General features: G+C 40.8%; 1 pseudogene; it reads right to left on the bottom strand.

Moving 5' to 3' along the window:
• Positions 1 to 2,929: 2,929 nt before the first annotated feature.
• LOC118011810 lies at positions 2,930 to 3,282 on the bottom strand (annotated as a pseudogene).
• Between the last annotated feature and the right edge of the window lie 12,932 nt (positions 3,283 to 16,214).

Raw genomic sequence — 16,214 nt, forward strand, 5'->3', positions numbered from 1 at the left:
AAAATTGCCAATATTCAGCCTTTTGACCTTACAAAACCACAATTTCATGTTATTATTTATTTATTTATTTATTTATTTTAGAGAAAGAGAAGGTGGGGAGAGGGAGAGAGAGAATCTTAAGGGGAGCCCTACGTGGGGCTTCATCTCACAACCCTGAGATCATGACCTGAACCAAAATCCAGAGTCAGACATTTAACTGACTAAGCCACCCAGGCACCCTCCCTTTATTTTTATTTATTATTATTTTTTTTTTTAGAGAGGGGGAGAGAGAGAGAGAGAGAGAGAGAGTGTGTGTGTGTGTGTGTTATTATAAGCAGCCATAAGCCTGAACATTTGAAAACACAAAAACATAAAGTGGATAATTTTCTAGAGAAATGTAAATGACCAAAGTTATCTAAAAAGGAAATTTTAAAACTTTAATATATTTATAATCATTAAATAAATTTAACTATAGTGATGGGACGCCTGGGTGGCTCAGTCAGTTAAACGTCTGCCTTCGGCTCAGGTCATGGTCCCAGGGTCCTGGGATTGAGTCCCGCATCGGGCTCCCAGCTCTGCGGGGAGCCTGCTTCTCCCTCTGCCTCTGCCTCTCTCTCTGTCTCTCCTGAATAAATAAATAAAATCTTAAAAAAAAAAAAAAAAAAACTATAGTGAAAAAATCCATTCCCAAAACAGAATGAGGCCCAGACACTTTATAGCTTATTGTTAGCAAACCTTTAAGAACAACATTTAATATTTATCTAGGGAATAGAAAAATAGAGGGGGCAAAAAAAAAAAAACTATTGGTTCCACTTCAGGGTATTCACCCTAATAAAATTCTCATACATATATGTGTATAAGGATAGGGAGATACATCCTGGGATGATCATGACCATAAAGTTTATAATACCCCAATTATAAAAGACTAAATCTCTTTCAACAGAAGACTGGATAAATAAATTGTGGGATATTCATACCATAGTCAAAATAGATAAATCAGAGCTACATGTATCAGCATAAGTAAATCTTAAAATATTAAGGTTCAGTGAAAAAAAACAAGTTGCAAAAGAAATGTAGTGGATGATATCATTTATAGAAATCTTTTATAAGGATAATGTCTGTATATAAACAACTGCATGTTCTTTGTGGTTACAAAGGTAGTAAAAGTACTAGAGTATACGCGTTAGTGAAGCTTAGGATAGTTGTTACATCTGGGGCTGAAACAAAATAGATAGAAGGGGTTGGGGGAGGGAATTTCAATGATATCTACGCCATTTTGTTTGTAAGGGTTAAAGTAAATATTTGTACTGGGTTGAATGTTGGCCTCCAAAAGAGTATGTTCCATCAAAAGCCTATGAATATCACCCTATTTGGAAAAAGGGTCTTTGCAGATGTAATTAAGGATCTGGAAATGAGATCATCCTGAATCAGTGTGAGCCCTAAATCCAATGACAAGTATCTTTCTGAAGAGGAGAGAAGGAGAGAAGATACATAGTGTCTTGGTTTGCCTGCAGCCACCAGAAGCTAGGAGAGAGAGATGGAAAGATTCTCCCTCAAAGCCTCCAGAAAGAATCAACCATGGTGACATCTTCATTTTGGACTTCTGGCATCTAGAACTTTGACAGAATAAATTTTTATTGTTTTAAGCCATCAAATTTGTGGTAATGTCTTATGGCAGCCCTAGGAAACTAATACAATAGTGCAAAAAGTTAAAATATGTCAAAGCTTGGGGGTTTATTGGGTATTATTCTCTGTATTCTTTCTTTCTTTCTTTCTTTCTTTCTTTCTTTCTTTCTTTCTTTCTTTCTTTCTTTCTTTCTCTTTCTTTCTTTCTTTCTTTCTTTTTTTCTTTCTCTTTTCTTCCTTTCCCTTTATAAGAGGAAGTTTTATTCTTAATTATTTACCTTGATAGTTTCAGAAAGAGAAACAGATTAGCTCAGCCCAACATGATTGGCAGTGGGCAAAATCTAGTGAAGCAAGTGTTCTGATTGCTAAGGATTTAATTTGGGTGCTTTTAATACTTAGCCATCTTTAACACTTCAAACTTAATCCAGAAGAAATGCATCATTTCCCTCCCTTTCACTTTAATACCCCATCTACCTGATATGGGAAACAAAGGCAGAAGAGAAATTATTATATTTCCTTACTACCTACAGACCATTGACAAGTCCTTGAAATAGGCAGAGTGACAGACTGCCTCGATGTTAATACTTTGCTAAGGGCAAAAGACAACCCTAGCCTGACTCCCAGGATCCTGTAAGTCTACTTTAACATATAAAAATTCCTTTGGAAACTTCCTTTATCTCTAAACCCCGCAAGATATGTGTTGGCAATCATCCCCCAAGCATATGGCCCACCAATATACATCTGAAGGGTCTCATGACTAAGGTTTTATTAGATGGTAATAAATGACCTTTTCCCAACAATAGCTAGCCCCCTCCAGGTCCTGGAAGCCTTGCTTCTAAAATTCCTTAGAAACTTACACTATCCCTAACCCCCTCCCAACTTGAAAGTATATAATGGGCCGTTCTTCATGACCGCGGTGCAGCTCTTCCTGCCCACAGGTCCTGTCCCTGTGCTTTCATAAAATCTCCTTTTTGCACCAAAGATGTCTCACAAATTCTTTCTTGGCCATCGGCTTTGAACCCTAACATCTTTCCTACATCACTACCTCACTTTAATATGGAAATATCTTCATTAAATATGATCCTCAGAGGAACAAGTTCCCTGGAGTACAGCCATGAGGACAGTGCACAAAAAGGGAAACTCGAAAGAAAACTCTGTATGTTAATTTACTAATCTAAGGAAACAATACCTTCCAATGTATTAAGAAATAAACTCAGTTACAAATGCACTAATAGGTCAATGTGAAGAGATCTGGTAACTGCAAATGGCCGGCTATTTACAAGCCACACAAGCCACAACGGTGCACCTAGCCTAGCGTTGGCCCTCAGAAGCCAGAAGTGTTCTCTCCACTGTAGGCCACATACAAAAATCCATCTTCATCTTATTCCTTCTCATAAAGCTGTCCCGTAGTTAGGCTGGACTGTGGGACTGTCTTATCCAGCAACAGGAAGATTGCCTTTTCAGAAGGAAGCTGGATCCTTTTCCTGATGATCCACATGAACTGAGCCACAGTGATGTCAGATCGAACCAGATACTTCCGTTTGTCAGTGTCGGCAATCTGAGAGCCTGAGACTTTTTCCACAACCACTGCAACCCGGTTGGGATATTTCACTCAGATCTTTGCAGATTCCAGCATCTGTATTTCAGCGAGGGGTCCTCCTTGAAGGTTCACGTCATGGTGGCAGCGGTGGGGAAGGGATGCAGCCAGCTGTCGGAGCCTTGGAGCTCAGCGCACCAACCACTGTATTTTTTCTATATCATTCAAACATCTCATAATTTAAAAGTGTGTATAAATGCTATATAATTAGGAAGGAGGGGCCCATCAAGCCTATGATAAAATGCTCCTTCATGTCTCCCAGCTGCTTTTGGCTCCAGATATACATGCAGACTTGATAGTAGAGAATAAAGTCAGTCCTCTGCTCCATTTCTCTTCTGCCTAATTCCAGCCATTTGACCAAAAAGTTTTTATAGTCCTTGATTTTGGTATTCTCCATAGAATAATTTAAAAATTCTTGCATCAAGCCCAGCACCAACACTTTTAAGAATGATTACACAGTCTTTTATTATTTCTCTATTATTTATGCAAAGCAATGAAGTGCTAATGTGTTTGATAGCAGTTAATGGATAAAGAGTTAGATGGGGAGCTTCTGGAAATGTATATTAATTTTTCTTATAAATTATTATAAAAATAATCACCCTTTTAGCCTTTAGTACTGTTAAGTTGCATTTTCCTGGAACACAAATTTGACCTGCAACATGAACTACTAAACAGAGATGGCACTTCACTAACCTGCGCAGAACCTAAGGAAAGGCAAGAACAGCAAGACCTTGCACACAGTAGAACAGGGAGTTTTATGCAAAGTCAGAAAGCTCTCTATTTCATCAGTCAGCTTCCTCTACTAGCTAACTCATCATGCCTCTGATCCAAGATGGCACACGATGCCTGGTGAGGTACAGTTTTAGAAAATATTTTTAGAGGTGTCTGTGTTCTTAGGTAGAGAAAGTAACTGATCCAGGAGCAGAGTTTCATTATTGTGAAAGGAATCCTTTGAATGCTGCTCTCCAACTTAGTTATGCAAATATCAGGGTCATTGGCATCCTTTCTCTTGAAGAAGGGACTTCCGGGGAAAGAGAACAGAGACCTCCATCCACCCACTTTTTCTTAGAATTAAAGTCCAGTAGCCTATCAGTGTCAACCATGTGGTCCTGCCCTTTGGTAGAAGAGGACACCACAGTTTCTCAAAAGGATGGCACTGAGAGGGAAGGGTGAGTTTAAGTTGGTGACCTGAACTAAACACAAATTTCCAATGGCTGGATTCCCTGTGAGACCCAGGTCTCCTGGCATTGTGTTGAATATGTGAATGCAAGTCAACAAAACTCTGATCTTGGAGGCCAAGCATGGGACTCTGGGCTAATGAAGACAGGCAAGCATCCATCAGCCTGCACAAGACCAACACTGAAGTGTGATGCTGTGTGGCAGGGACAAGACTATGACTAGTAGTGATCTAATCAGATTTCAAGTTCTTTATTTTTGAGGTTTGACAGGGTGGATCCTTTTGTATCAAGAAAGCCCCTGAAAGTCTTGGACAGTTTAGAGGGAAGTCCCCACAGAGGAGATCTTGGGAAAGAACATATGAGAATTTGAGTAAATCATCGGAAAAATGAAAGATTTAAGACCATGTTGTTCCCTAAGCTAGAAAAGTGTGTCTTACAAGTAACATATATGCCATTTCAGCTCAAGAATCTACCACTGAGTGCAACTTCCTTCTGTGTCCCATATTTAAATTCTCAAGTGAGTGAATACAATTACCTTGCCCAGGTCAGGTGTCTATTTTTAGGCCATACAGCTAGGACCTCAGGAGGAGAAGGGCCAATCAGAAGGGTAAGTAGGGAGGTAGTGACAAAAATGTCAATATGGATATAAGAAAAGAGGCTATGTTGCTTAGAAGAACACAGACTTTGGGCTAGAAAGACATGAGTTTAAATGCAGGAGAGGTCACTTATAAGCTGAATCACCTGAGGAAAATGAACCTCTCTGACTTCAACTCCCCCATCTGTAAATTGGGCATAATAATACCAATCTAATAAAGTAGTTGTGAATACTAAATAAGGTAAAGGTATAAAATGCCTTGTATGGTTTTTGGCGCATAGACTATTCTCAGGAAAAGGTCAATGTTATTCTTAACTCTGCTAACAAAGAGTGCCTCGTACAACTCCAGGGTATTATTCTCTGAGGTTTGTAAATGCTTTGAGATTCTTTGGGAAAATGGACTATATTGGGAAGAAATTTCATTTGAAATTTTGTTTATTTGTTTCATGTTTTTGGTTCAATGGGTCATTGAGATAAGACCAGGGAAGACTATAATATTTTTTTCTGGCTGTTTTTCCTATGATAGCAAGTGCATTAGTCAGAACTCTTATGGTTGCAAATGAAAAAAAAAAAATCCAACTGGCTTAAGGCAAAAAAGGAAATTTCCTGACTCATGTAAATGAAAAAGTGTAGGGTATGGTAGCTTTAAGATTATTTGGACCCATGTACACAAAAAATGAAGCCAGGAATCTTTTGATTCTGCTTTCCTCTGTATGCCTGCATTGTCTGAAGTGGTAGCAAAGATTCCAAAAACGACTTAGGCTTGCATTCTATCCATTGGAAAGAGAATATCTCTTTCTTTTCATTGTTTCTTTCTTTTTTTTTTTTTTTAAGATTTATTTATTTATTTGAGAGAGAGAGAGAGTCGGGTGAGGGAGGGGAAGAGGGAGAGAGAGAATCTCAAGCAGTGTCCCTGCTGAGTGCAGAGCCCCACATGGGGCTCAATCTCATGACCCTTGAGATCCGACCTGAGCTGGAATCACGAGTCTGATGCTTAACTGACTGGGTCACCCAGGAGACCCAGTAATATCTCCTTCTTAACAGTTCTAGCCCAAAACTGGAGTAAGACTCTCATTGACCCAAGCTAGGTCACATATCCATCTCTGAATAAATTATGAGGGCAGGAGATGCAGTATTCGGACTGGCCAGGTTTGGGTCATATATTTATCACTTAAGAGCGTGGGGATGGGAGTGGGGGTCAGCTCTACCTGAAGCATAAGGAGGGTTGGTAGGGAGCCTCAAAAGTATTATTGTATAGTACTGTATTGTTTGTATTGTCTAGTACATTTTTACTAAAAGAAGGAGGATGGGGATGGTATGTTGGAGAGGAAAACAAACAGCCCTTACAGAAGGAACTACAGCTGTGGAGGGAAATTAGAACAAAATGACTACCCTCTGTTTTTTGCGGCTACAAATTATATATCTACCTCACAGTGTCCACTGAAATATATTTTCTAATCCTATTTGAAAGAAATTATGTAAGTCTGACCAATAATGTGTTCTTGGATGACAAAAATGAGGCCAATTTTATGAAGATTGACTTATCAGAAGTTGCAGATAAATTACTTAAGAGTAGTTTCACTCTATCTAGATGACTTCAGTGTGACCACTACCCTAATCAGCTCATCCTATAACAAAGGAAATTGCCATCTGTCACTTTGCTTGTATGAAATATTTCTGGAGGTGGCTTGCCAACTTCAGCCAGAATTATAGAACTAATGAGTTTTTAGCTACCATATGCACAGAGTGTAATAATAGCAGGTTCTAGGCAAATGTTGTCTACTTGCTTCTGGGAGTGCTTTCCCTCCATGATAGGAGCAGATGCCCAAGGCTCTATTAAGAATTCTGTTTTCTTCATAAATCTGTACAGTGACATGGAGTCCTCATATTCTAGCGAAGTGATTTTTATATGGAAAACATACCCTTGTTACTCTGTTTCTCTTGGGGTTTTAACTTCTGTTATAGAGAGACTGGCCCTTATTATATCAGAATTGAGTACCAGAAGCCTTTTAGAAAATTTGGCCAGTTTTAAATTTCTAATAGGTCTTCTGCTCTGTTGATGGCTTACCGATTTATGTGAAAGCAAACAAGATTTTAATTTCCTAATACTTCTTCCTCCTTCTATTAAAATGACTATTTGGGAGCACCAGGATGGCTCAGTTGATTAAGCGTCCGACATTTGATTTCGGCTCAGGTCATGATCTCAGTGTTGTGAGATCGAGTCCCACGTCAGGCTCTGTGCTAGGCGTGGAGCCTGCTTAAAATTCTCTCTCTTGGGGTGCCTGGGTGGCTCATTCAGTTAAGTGTCTGCCTTCAGCTCAGGTCATGATCTCAGGATCCTGGGATGGAGCCCCGCGTCAGACTCTCTGCTCAGCGGGGAATCTACCTCTCCCTCTCCCTCTGTGCTCTTTCTCTCCCTCTGTGCTCTCTCTCTCACTCTTGCTCTCTATCAGGTAAATAAATAAAATCTTAAAAAAAAAATTCTCTGTCTCCTCTCCCTCTGAGTCCCCCCACTTGTGTGCATGCACTCTCTCTCTCTCTCTAAACAAATTTTTTTTAAAAATTAAAAAATAAAATAAAATGACTATGTGTACCTAGCCCTGTGCTTTATGCATAATTACTGTAACAGTCAGGTTAGGTTAGATTCTGTGGTTGCAACAAATGACCCCAGATGTTGGTAGCCTATAGTAACAAAAGTTTATTTCTTATTCTTTTTTTTTTTTTTAAGATTTTGTTTATTTGACTGAGAGAGAGCAGCAAGAGAGGGAACACAAGCAGGGGGAGTGGGAGAGGGAGAAGCAGCCTCCCTGCAGAGCAGGGAGCCCGATGCGGGGCTCGATCCCAGGACCCCGGGATCATGACCTGAGCCGAAGGCAGACGCTTAACCAACTGAGCCACCCAGGTGCCCCCAGCTTATTTCTTATTCTCACTGCATGTTCCAACATTTTCCATAGATGACCATGCCATTTATTTCCTTGGGGCTGTAGTATGTGGAACTCAACCAATGGAAATCCATAAGTACTCACGGGGAGACTATTGGGGAAGGGGAGTATGAGTGAGTGGGTGAGTATCTTATAAGTTTATAAATTAGGATGCTTTATTTCTTAAAACTAATACCAGAAAACCCAGCTTTATTCATTGACAATGCCTAGAAACAACTATACTCCAGTATGTACATAAACAGTTTTATACACACATATACACACAGGAATTTTTGTCATTGTTTTATAGAAATGATATTACATATACTTTTGCTCTTTTCACTCAACATCTTTAATAAATTTACTTTCAGAAAAATCATTTCATTCTTTGTCTTTGGGCAAACCTTTTTAAAAGTACCTTTATGAGCCTTCATTAGATACTAATGTCTAAAATGTGTTCAGAGGGCTTTTTCTACAGTTTGACAGTGGGTCCTCTCAGTTATCCAAGCCCTCATGATCAGGTTTGGGGTTGTACTTCTCCCTCCTGCTGTCTGCTTTTCATACCTTTCTCCAATCATTAGCACCTCCACCAGAGGAGGGCAAGAAAATGGAAAAGAGGTGAAGCATTACTCAAAAATACACAGATCAATGGAACAAGAAGGCCCAGAAGCGAAATCTTAACAGTCATTTTTACTTGTGTTAGGGATAGTTGGAAGACATTCTGGTGGCTAATTTTTATCAAGTCATCTGTGGATTTGAAAGGAGGAATGTAACTAACTACCTAGTCTTGATTTTTAGGACTTGTGCCATTTCTAGATAATCATGACAAAGAGTGGTCCTTTAGTAAATGTTGGAAGAATCCATCTAATCAACAAACATTTATTATGCACCTACCATGTGCTGGGAATCATGCCAGGCAGGCTCAGAATGAATGAACAACTCAGATTTTTCCTTTTGTCCTACCAAGTGGATCTGCTAGTCTAGGGCATTCCTGTTGAAGGTTAGAAGGGAGAGATGAAGAAAGTGGAGAAAAAATATATCTGTTCTGCATTAGTTTCCTAGGGCTGCCATAACAAGGTAACCACAAACTGGGTGGCTTAAAATAATAAAAGTTTATTGTCTCCATAGTTCTGGAAGTTAAATGTCTAAAATCAAGGTGTTGGGGCAGGGTCACATTCCCTCTGAACTCTGTAGGAGAATCATTTCTTGCCTCTTCCTAGCTTCTGATGGTTTGCTGGCAGTATTTGGCATTCCTTGTCTTGCAGCTGCCTATCCCCAATATATATCTTTACAGTCACTTGGTGTTATCTCTGTGTGTCTCTGTCTTCACATGGCCTTCTTTTTTTTTTTTTTTTTAAAGATTTTATTTATTTATTTGAGAGAGAGAGAATGAGAGAGAGCATGAGAGGGAAGAGGGTCAGAGAGAGAAGCAGACTCTCTGCTGAGCAGGGAGCCCGATGTGGGACTCGATCCCGGGACTCCAGGATCATGACCCAAGCCGAAGGCAGTCGCTTAACCAACTGAGCCACCCAGGTGCCCCTTCACATGGCCTTCTTAAAAGGACACTGGTCATATTGGATTAAGGGCCCACTCTATTTCAGTATGAAGTAACTAATTACATCTGCAGTGACCCTATTTCTAAAGAAGTTCACATTCTGTGGGGCGCCTGGTTGGCTCAGTCATTAAGCGTCTGCCTTCAGCTCAGGTCATGATCCCAGGGTCCTGGGATCGAGCCCCACATCAGGCTCCCTGCTTAGCAGGGAGCCTGCTTCTCCCTCTCCCACTCCCCCTGCTTGTGTTCCCTCTCTCGCTGTCTCTCTCTCTGTCAAATAAATAAATAAAATCTTAAAAAAAAAAAATTCACATTCTGTAATACTGGGGGTTAAGACTTCAACATATCTTTTTTGGGGGGGACACAATTCAACCCATAACAGATTCTGATTGTCAAATGGTTCAATAAAACATTTGAATTATGGATTTAATTAATCTAGAAAGTTGTTGTTCTCTGTTCAAAAAAAAATGCAACATAGAACGCAACTCGGAGGCCAGAGTTGGTTTTAATTCCATCTTTACCTCTTACTAACTGATATGACCTTGGGCAAATTAATTAATTCTTTGTGCCTTAGCTTCTTTGTCTGGAAAATAGAGATAATAATAGTATTTATGGGACCATTATAAGGATTAAATAAATTAATATGAGGAAAGTCCTTATAATAATGCCTGCCACATGGAGCACCTTGATATATGCCATGTTAGCTTTTTTTTTTAAAAATGAGTAACCATTAATTGACTATTGTTTTTTTTTAAAGATTTTACTTTATTTATTTATTTTTTCTAGAAGATTTTATTTATTTATTTGACAGAGAGAGCGATAGTGAGAGAGAGCACAAGCAGGGGGAGCAGCAGAGGGAGAGGGAGAAACGGCCTCTCCGCTGAGCAGGGAGCCTGATGTGAGGCTCAATCCCAGGACTCTGGGATCATGACCTGAGCTGAAGGCAGATGCTTAAACGACTGAGCCACCCAGGCACCCTTTTATTTTATTTTTTTAAAGACTATTTTATTTTATTTGAGAGAGAAAGAGCATGGTGGGGAGGGACAGATGGAGAGGGAGAGAGAATCTCAGGCAGACTCCCCACTGAGCATGGAGCCTGACACAGGGCTGGATCCCACAACCCTGAGATCATGACCTGAGCCAAAACCAAGAGTCAGACACTTAACCAACTGAGCCACCCAAGTGCCCAGGTAAAGATTTTATTTTTAAGTAATCTCTACACTCAGTGTGGGGCTTGAACTTATAACCCCAAGATCAAGAGTCACATGCTCTACCAACTGATCCAGTCAGGCGCCTGAACTGACTATTCTTATAATCAGTTCCCATTAGAAAGGTATGGTGGAGGGGTATGTTGTAAAAAAGCCTGAGGGAATAAAGTGTTCCACTGTGTGAATGCACTTATCAGATCCTCCTTTTTAATTTTTTTTTTAAAGTAGGCTCCACATCCAGCATGGAGCCCAACATGGGGCTTGAACTTGTGACCCTGAGATCAAGATCTGAGGAAAGATCAAGAGTTGGACGTTTAACTGACTGAGCCACCCAGGTGCCCCTATCAGAGCCTCCTTCTAAGAGAAGCTGCACCTGGCCGGAGGGGCAGCTGCCCAGGGTACTTCTCACTCCCTATGCTACTAAGTTTCCTTTCCTGGCTTCTTGCAGACCCATAAAGCCAATAGACTTCCAAAACCCCCAGAGAAGCATTTCTTCTTTCTTCTGGACAATCAGCCTCTGAAGAACAACTGACTGAAATGTTTCCACAGAAAATACATCACTATTAGGAAAACCTAGATATGTAATTTGAATTTTGTTTCCTTTTGGATTTCAACTTAAAATTACCTGAGGGCAATGCATCACTGTGGTTACCTGTCTTGGACATTCTTTTTTTTTTTTTAAGAAGAAAACTATTTTTTTTTTTAAGATTTTTTTTTTTTTTATTCATTCGAGACACAGAGAGAGAGAGAGAGAACATGAGCAGGGGGAGAAGCAGGCTCCCCACCGAGCAAGGAGCCCGACACGGGGCTCAATCCCAGGACCCTGGGATCATGACCTGAGCCAAAGGCAGACGCTTAACCATCTGAACCACCCAGGCGCCCCTTGGACATTCTTAAAAGCAAATTGCAGCATTTGCTAGGGCTGGAATGACCTCCCTTAGCCCCAGAAAAGTCAGAATGTAGATTTGATCTCCTTAGAGGCCTGAGGTGATAAAGGATTCTCATCACAACTGCCAGGACTCGTAGGAGAATACTCTGTTCTGTATTCATGCAGGAAACTAAACCACAGTGTGCCGTCCCTGGTCCCTGTGACACTGAGGGTTAGGGTCTTCAGGCAGGTGGGGTGGAGGAGATACCAGAAAGAATTGAAAGAGGATACGATTGCAGCGGGAGCCAGGCTTCAATTGCTGAACTCATTGTCTTGCTTCACTTAAACATCATAGAATTTTTTTAGCTGGAAGACCCTTGAGAGGTTGCTAACTCAGCAGTTAACCCAAAATGTAGAAAGTAACTTATTACAAATGAGTGCAGTTTTTGACTGATTGACTGACTGGTTGATGACAATATTCTAGTGGATTCAAAGTTCTTCTCTTGGCCATAGTTCTTAACGCGTGATGCCAGGACCACCAGCAGCAGCATTTACATCATTTGTATTTAAGAGAAATGCAAAATTTCAAGTCATACCCCAGACCTACTGAATCGGAGGCTCTAGGTAGAACCTGGCAACCTGTGATCCACAAGTGCTGGAGGTTATTCTGAGGTCCACTCCAGTTTGAAAACCATTGTCAAAGCAGCATTAATTTAACTCACCTGGCATCCAGATGTGCCTTACCAAGGGAGAGTGAAAGGGGTGAGAACGTATACTGCAACTAGTGTCCAGGGAAGGGGGCACAGAGAGCTATGTGTATGCACATGTCATGCCCATGTTAAAAAAAAAGAATTATTGGGCCACCTGGGCAGCGCAATTGGTAAAGCGGCCAACTCTTGGTTTTTCAGCTCAGGTAGTGATCTCAGAGTCCTGAGATGGAGCCCCATGCCAGGCCCCAGACTCAGTGTGGAGTCTGCTTAAGACTCTCTCTCCCTCTGCCCCTCCCCACTGCATGCACTCTCTCTCTCTCAACTAAATAAATCTTTTAAAAAAATTATTCATGACACTTGTTTAAAGGACGATTTTACGCGAGGAGACTATTACAATGGGGTTTATAGCAGGGAAGAAAAATCTGGTCAACTCTGAATAATATAAGGACAAGTGGAGATTTATAGCCAAAGAGCAGAGTGGGGATCAGGGTATGGAAAAGAGAAAACATCAAGGCTAATGGGATTCTTGCTAGACTGACTGAACAGGATTCTTGCTGAAGGCAGGCCAGAGTGATAAGATATTGAGGAGGAGGATGAAGAATTTGATCAGATATTAGGGATGGGAGATTTTCTGCTAAATTGATGCAAGAGGATTCTTGCTAAAACTGGACTAATGGCTGAAGGACAGAGCCCAAGGTCAGGGCCTTGTGAGTTTAGAGGAGCCAGAGTACAGTTAGGTCAAGGAGAAAGTCTTTGTCATTCATTAGGATATTAGGATAAAAGGTGACCACTGTAGGGAAACAAAATATACTACCCTAAAATATCTCTTTGGCATATTGCTCATTTTAGGCTGATTATATTTAAGAAACAGAAGGCTCAGAAAGAAACTTTGACATTTTCCTAACTGTCTAAAAGAATTTATAGAGAGGACCTGCTTCCAGGCCATTCATAACTACAGTATAATACGAGCTAGGTGTGGTGGACAGAGAGGAATTTAGCAAAATCTGTTTGTTAAAATTATTTTCTGTGTCCTCTTGGTCCTGTATAGTCCAGTAAACATTTGTTTAGCAAACATTTACTCTTTTTCATCTTCCTGTGAATTGTCTTCCTTCCCTTTGAAGTCCCAGACTCCTACCCACTTCTCCTTAGTTCAAGATGACTTATTTACCTTGTTTTGCCTGTCTTTGCAATCTCTCAGGTTGGGTGGATTCTTGGTAAGTATGTAATTAAATTTGTTTTACTCCTGTTAATCTGTCTTATGTCATCTTAATTATTCAAACAGCCAAAAGAAATAAGAGGGGAAAGAGGAAATTTTCCCCTCCCCAACACCTCTCTTGACTCCATTTTACAGATGAGGAACCTGAGATGCAAAAGGGTTAAAGGACTTACCCACACTGCATGGACACTACTAGGCAGTGCAGACACTAGGCCCCAGTTTGCCCAATGACCACCAGCTTAGAATGTTCTAAAACCACACCACAGAGTCTGTAAGAGGATGTTGGCTGTTAGAGGCAGGATGCAAACGCTTTCTCAAGAGAGATATGGCTCAGTCCAGAGCTTGGACTTGGAATTCAATTATTAGCAAAATTTTTGGATATAAACATTTTTTTTAAAGAAATTTTTTTTTTTTTTATGTTGGTGAGTCCAATTTTAGAGAGTAGCATCTACTGGGGCACCTGAGTAGCTCAGTTGGTTAAGCATCTGACTCTTGATCTCAGCTCAGGTCTTGATCTCAGGGTCATGAGGTCAAGCCCCACATTGGGCTCCATGCTGGGCATAGAGCCTACTAAGAAAAAGAAAAAAAGAAAGAAAGAAAGAGAAAATAGCATCTACTATGACCACAATTTCAAAAAACAAGTTATATTTTTTACACCAAAATAAAATATTAGGTATAATCTTAAGATAAAGGATAGATTTTTAAAAATATTAAATAAATTTGGCTATTTAAAAAAAGGGTTTTACTGTGTGTTTTTCTCTTATTCGCCCCAGAGCAGTAAACTTTGTGAACAAATGCTCATAAGAGGCTCATCTGAACAAAGCCTCATATGAAGCTGGAATGCTCTGCCTTTAGACACCTGACTAACAGGGGCCTTGACTACCTGCCTCACCCTGCAAGGGGCCATCACCAAGTAGGAATTTGATAAATGTTCTTTGATGATAAAAGTGATGGGGACAGAATGGATTTATAATATTTATTACAGTGGGGAAACTACATGCTAGAAGAACAGAGGACTTAAATTGCTTTTCCAAGGTCATATAACCAGTTATAAAAAGAGGTGGTGCTGGAATTGAAATCTTCTATCTCCTGGTTCTGAATCCTTCTCCCTTAGACCACACTGATGTTGATAAAGGAAGTCTAATAGGACGTCTCTTATTCGCTTGAGGGAACGTATTAACTTACCCAGGCAAGAAAAGATATGATAAAATCAAACATCAGGACTTATTACAAGGTTTAAAGATAATATCAACCCAAGAGATCTCAGGAAATTTGGGGATATTAGGTTCAAGTGGCGAGAAGGCAGCATTAGGTGGAGTGGAGTTTGCAGGGAGGGAACCAGAAGTGGTTTTGTATGATAAAACACAACCTCTGGGGGTGCCTGAGTGGCTCAGTCGTTAGGTATCTGCCTTCAGCTCGGGTCGTGATCCCGGGGTCCTTGGATCGAGCCCCACATCGGGCTCCCTGCTCCGCGGGAGGCCTGCTTCTCCCTCTCTCACTCCCCCTGCTTGTGTTCCCTCTCTCGCTGTGTCTCTGTCAAATAAATAAATAAAATCTTTAAAAAAACAAAAACAAAAACAAAAACACAACCTCTGGCCAGGCTGAACTTATGCAGATGCTAAACAATTTCTGGAGTTCCAAACTGGCAAAGCTTGTTAGACAGGCTTTAAACTGAGGGGAAAAGGGAAAGGAGGATCTATTTAACTCCTATATCACCAGATATGTTCGTGATGTAGAAAACTGGACTAAGAGTGGTCAGTGGAAAATGATGTAGAAATGTTGGGGTACAGAGCTGACAGCCAAGAAAGAATTCTTGAGACATCTTTTATTTAAGTACAGGAACAGGACCCGTGGGCAGAAAGAGCTGCATTGGGTTTTGTTTGTTTGTTTGTTTTAAAATTATTTATTTATTTATTTGACAGAGAGACACAGCGAGAGAGGGAACACAAGCGGGGGAGAGGGAGAGGGAGAAGCAGGTTTCCCACCGAGCAGGGAGCCCGATGCGGGGCTCGATCCCAGGACCCTGGGATCATGACCTGAGCCAAAGGCAGACGCTTAACGACTGAGCCACCCAGGCGCCCTGCATTGGGTTTTGAGGGGTGGTATTTATATACTTTCAAGTTGGGAGGGGGTTAGGGGCAGCACAAGCTTCCAAGGTATTTTGGAAACAGGATTTCCAGGACTCTGAGGGGGCTAGGTATTATTAGGAAAAGTAATTTATTTTTTATTTTATTTTATTTTATTTTTTTAAAGATTTTATTTATTTGACAGAGAGAGACAGCGAGAGCAGGAACACAAGCAGGGGGAGTGGGAGAGGGAGAAGCAGGCTTCCCGCGGAGCAGGGAGCCCGATGCGGGGCTCGATCCCAGGACCCTGGGATCATGACCTGAGCTGAAGGCAGTCACTTAACCAACTGAGCCACCCAGGCGCCCAGGAAAAGTAAATTATTACTGTTCAGTAAAAACTCAGTCATGAGACCCTTCAGATGTATATCGGTGGGTCATAAGCTTGGAGGATGAATATTAACATATCTTGGGGGTTAGGGATAAAGGAAGTTTCCAGAGGAATTTCTGTACATTTAAAGTAGACTCACAGGATCCTGGGGGGTCGGGCTAAGATTGCCTTTTGCCCTTAGCAAAGTGTCAACATCTAGGCAGCTGGGCTCCCAAAGGAAGGTCACTCTGCCTGTTTCAAAGACTTGTCAGTGGGCTGTAAGTAGTAAGGAAATTTAATTTTACTTCTGCCTTTGTTTCCCCCATCAGAA

Source organism: Mirounga leonina, unplaced genomic scaffold, assembly GCF_011800145.1.
Source record: "Mirounga leonina isolate KUSES-001 unplaced genomic scaffold, KU_Mleo_1.0 Mir_151, whole genome shotgun sequence".
Taxonomy (NCBI): domain Eukaryota; kingdom Metazoa; phylum Chordata; class Mammalia; order Carnivora; family Phocidae; genus Mirounga; species Mirounga leonina.